The sequence below is a fragment of the Heterocephalus glaber genome, unplaced genomic scaffold, assembly GCF_053883595.1.
Source record: "Heterocephalus glaber isolate CG9 unplaced genomic scaffold, H.glaber_assembly_v1.0 deba00001497, whole genome shotgun sequence".
NCBI lineage: Eukaryota > Metazoa > Chordata > Mammalia > Rodentia > Bathyergidae > Heterocephalus > Heterocephalus glaber.
Genome location: NW_028258320.1, coordinates 11884619 through 11888557, shown reverse-complemented (window position 1 = coordinate 11888557; position 3939 = coordinate 11884619). Strand labels below are relative to the sequence as shown.

The window sequence follows — 3939 nt, the reverse complement described above, 5'->3', positions numbered from 1 at the left end:
GACCAGTGTTGAAAATTTTTTCATATATTTATTTGTTCTTTCTAATTCTTCATCTGAGAAATGTCTGTTCATTTCAGATGCCCATTTTTGGATTGGTTCTTTAAATCTGGGGGCTCTGATTTTTTTTGAGTTCTTTATATAATCTAGATAATAGTCCTTTATCTGAATCACTGCTAAAAAATTTTTTTCACGCTGTGTGTTGTCTCTTCCTTCACTCTGCTGATGGTTTCTCTTGCTGTGAAAAAGCTTTTTAGTAAGATGAGGTCTCAATTGTTGATTATTTGTAGTATTTCCCGTGTGGTCTGGGTTTTGTTCATGAAGTCTTTGCAAGAGTAGGCAATATTTATTGAAGGACATACCCTGCCTGAAAGGGACAGGATGGGACTGGAAAGTGGGTTGCCTTGGACTCCACTTACAGGGGAGGCTTTATAGAGCAAAATCATCATGGGATAGGTATGAAATCACTAGATGGGTACAATGTGGCACGAAACTACGATCAACCAGTAAGGTTACAAATTCAGTTGCTCAGGTAATATTGACCCAATGGGGAAGCAAGTCATGTAGCAAGTATATATGGAAAGAAGGAGGACCTTTCCTGGAAGGGATGGGTCAGGAGGTCTTGGTCTCTCACCGAAGGTGATTGATTCCTATTTAGACTATCAATCATTGTTCTTCCCTTGGGGAAGTATGTAGGTGTAGTCATTTCACCTTTATCTTGAGGCCTGGCCTTCAACCAATCCACCTTCAGCCACAATTGTAATGTGTTTTTATGTTCTGCACTGACTTCTTTGAGGGTCTATTCCCTTATGCTCAATTGCATACATTTTTGACCAAGGAATTTCAGGTAACACAGAAAAAAAATGGACTATTATTATTGTCATTAAAATATCAAGTTTATGATTTTTGAAAAGATTATGAGACAGGAGACATTTATTTTCAGTCATAGGATGATGAGGATTAAAAAAAGCAAGCTGTAGTATTACATGTAATCATTTCCCAAGATGACTGTAAACTGCACGAACTGCAAATATGTACTAATAAAATTAAAAGTTTTTTAAAATTAAAAAACAAAATAAATAAATATGCATAAGTAAAAATCTTTATGCAGATTGAAACCAATCTATTAACCCATACCTGTGGTATGATCTTTTGTTCAGGCATTAGCCCTGTTATTGAGTTAAGATTCTCACTCCATATTATGTTCACAAAGATATTTTTGAGGACTTCACCAAATGCCCTAGGAAAATTCAGATGTAATATCTGCATGTTCTTCATCAACAAATAATAAAAAAAATAATAAATGGGATTAGTCTGCCATGGTTTCCTCTTAATGACTCCATCTTGGATCTTAGTGAAAGCTAATTTTTTTCCTTAGTATTTATAAACCAGGTGTACAATTCTGATTTTTTTTTTTTAAAAACCCTCACATATATAGTATGTCATGCATTTTCCTTTTAGGAAAAGAAATGATGTATTTCTCTATTCAGCAATTTTAATCTTAGGGATCTTACTGGGAAGCTATCTTCATACCTTGGGATACAGGTCCAGCCATTATAGAACTATGCATTCATTACAACACAGCTCACACTCCTATTGCCTTGCTTACTATCTATAGTCTAGAGGGCCACACATCTCACTGCAAAAAATTACCTTTGACAAATAGGAACAAAAGAAATAATGAGTTTATTTTTTATCATCCATTGTTATAATAAAAAGAGTCAGAAAAAGAGCTCCAAGTAGTCTGGTAAAATCTTATTCTGGTGAACACATGAATCTGTAGCAGTTTCCTCATTTTGGAGTCCCATCAGGCAATTTGTTGTTCTGAAACATGGGCTGAGAACAGGTCTCCCACTCACCAAATAACAATAGTCATAGCTTTAATTGCATACTTTTCTGGAGTTTGAGACATTTATGTGTTTCTTAGAAACATACAACCAGCTTTGGGCAGAGAAGAGGAAAAACCAATAGAAACAGAGCATGGTTTCCATAAATGGATCAAAATTAACACTGAGAAATCCTTGGCCATTTTCCACTTCATCTCTATTTCTCTCTCCATAAGTTCTAGCCCCTCTTTTCTCCCAAAGCCTGGGTCATCTTCATAATAGTTGCATCAACTTTCTACCGTATTTCTAAACACTACATAAAATTGTATCTGTCAGGTTTTCTTTTAAGAGATAGACCCTTAGGGTGAAACTATTAAGAAATACTCTAAAAGAACACTTTAAGGACATTAATGCATATTGCCAAAATGGAATTCCATTTATTTTACTGAAAACTGATACCTCCTGCAGCCACATATCTGGAATGTCAAGACAGAGAACTGAGCTCAATTGTGTCAACGTGATTTTATTCTTTCTTCCAAGAAATTGTTGTCCACTATCATAAGGGTGTAAACCAACAAATAAGTTACTGGTAGCTTCAGAAAATTTCTTATAACTTAGTTTTATCAATACGTAGTAAGTAATTTGGACATCTGATCAAATGCAATCCTTTTCCAAACAATAGATTGCTTGTTGGTATAAATAACTCATGTGTCAAAGTGCCTTTACTTGCCAAGTCTTTCTTAAAGATCATTATCTCACTGTTTATTTATTTTTATCATATCTTAATATATTATATCACTCACTTTATCACCATTCCTAATAAAATCCTCATACTCATACCTGCGTGAGACTATTTGAGCCCAGATCCTGGAGCTCCAAAGACTTCTAGCCATGACCACCCTCTTCTCAGACATGACTAAGACTTTAAATTGACATTCTGACTTGAAGGTGATGTTATCTATTACTGCCTAATACTTGAGGTTTGCTTTGGCAACAGTTTATTCTAGTGGTCCTTAGGGAAGTCACAGTCAAGACATCCAACAAATAAATGCCAACCCTCTTACTTTCTGATACTTACTACTAGACCTTAGGGATTCTTTTGTGACCAAAAGGCCCCTGGTCCATGTAATCCTACAAGACAGAAACATATTAAACAATTATAAATGAATGAATTACAATTGTGACTACTCTTAGAAGGCAAAGTTACAAGGGGTTTTGAGAGTAAATAGTGTGACTCTTGGGAGGAAAATAAGGAGGCATATCGAATAAGTAAAGTTTGGCCTGGCATGGAGGAAAAGATGGAGAGGAACGGAAAAAAAGGCAGGATACTAGAAAGGAGGAGGTATGTGATGGTTAATCTTGACTGTCAACTTGATTGGCTTGAGAGACACCTAGGAGATGAGTAAAGCATACTTCTGAGTATGTCTATGTGGGTCACAGAGATGTGATCTGAGAGACAATAGCTGGCCCTTGGCCTCTTCTGCTCTGGGTCTTCTCTACTCTCTGCTTTTTGGCTGCCCCAAATTTGGCAGCTTTCCTCCCCCATGCCCTTCTGCCCTGAAGTTTCTGCCTTGGAACCAGCTGACCATAGATTGAAATCTCTGAAATTAAGTTGTATATGTTGAGTTATTTGGTCACAGCAATGGAAGATTTAATTATGAGAGAAGAAGAGAGGAAAATGGAAGAGGAGGACAAAGAGAGGGAAAGAAAGAGCTGAAATAAAACATGAGGGAAGTAAAAAAGGAAAGGAAGTAAAAGAGGGGAAGAGAAGGAACTCTGAAAGATTTGTAGACATATATATTATATATATAATATATATAATATATATATAAAATGTTAACTGGAAAGATATCTCCCAACCCTGGAATAGAGAGCAAAGAAGAAAGTAATTTAAGATTGGAGAAATCAAAAGAAGCATGAACATAGGTCAAGAAATTGTAAAACTTAACTTTCATCCATATCTGTAAGACAGTATCTGATTTATCACGTGATTCCTAACACCAAGTATTACATAAAGTATTTACAATTTTCTTAATTTGGTAGATGAAAAATGGCAACTTATTATCTGTCTTGAATCATTTGTCTACTGGTGCACTTCCAAACAAATGGTAATTTA

The 3939-nt window shown here is 35.6% G+C and overlaps 1 protein-coding gene across 2 annotated transcripts in view; it reads left to right on the top strand.

Moving 5' to 3' along the window:
- Lrmda (leucine rich melanocyte differentiation associated) overlaps positions 1–3939 on the top strand; it is a 1370443-nt gene that overhangs the window by 1276707 nt on the left and 89797 nt on the right. The window lies entirely within an intron of this gene.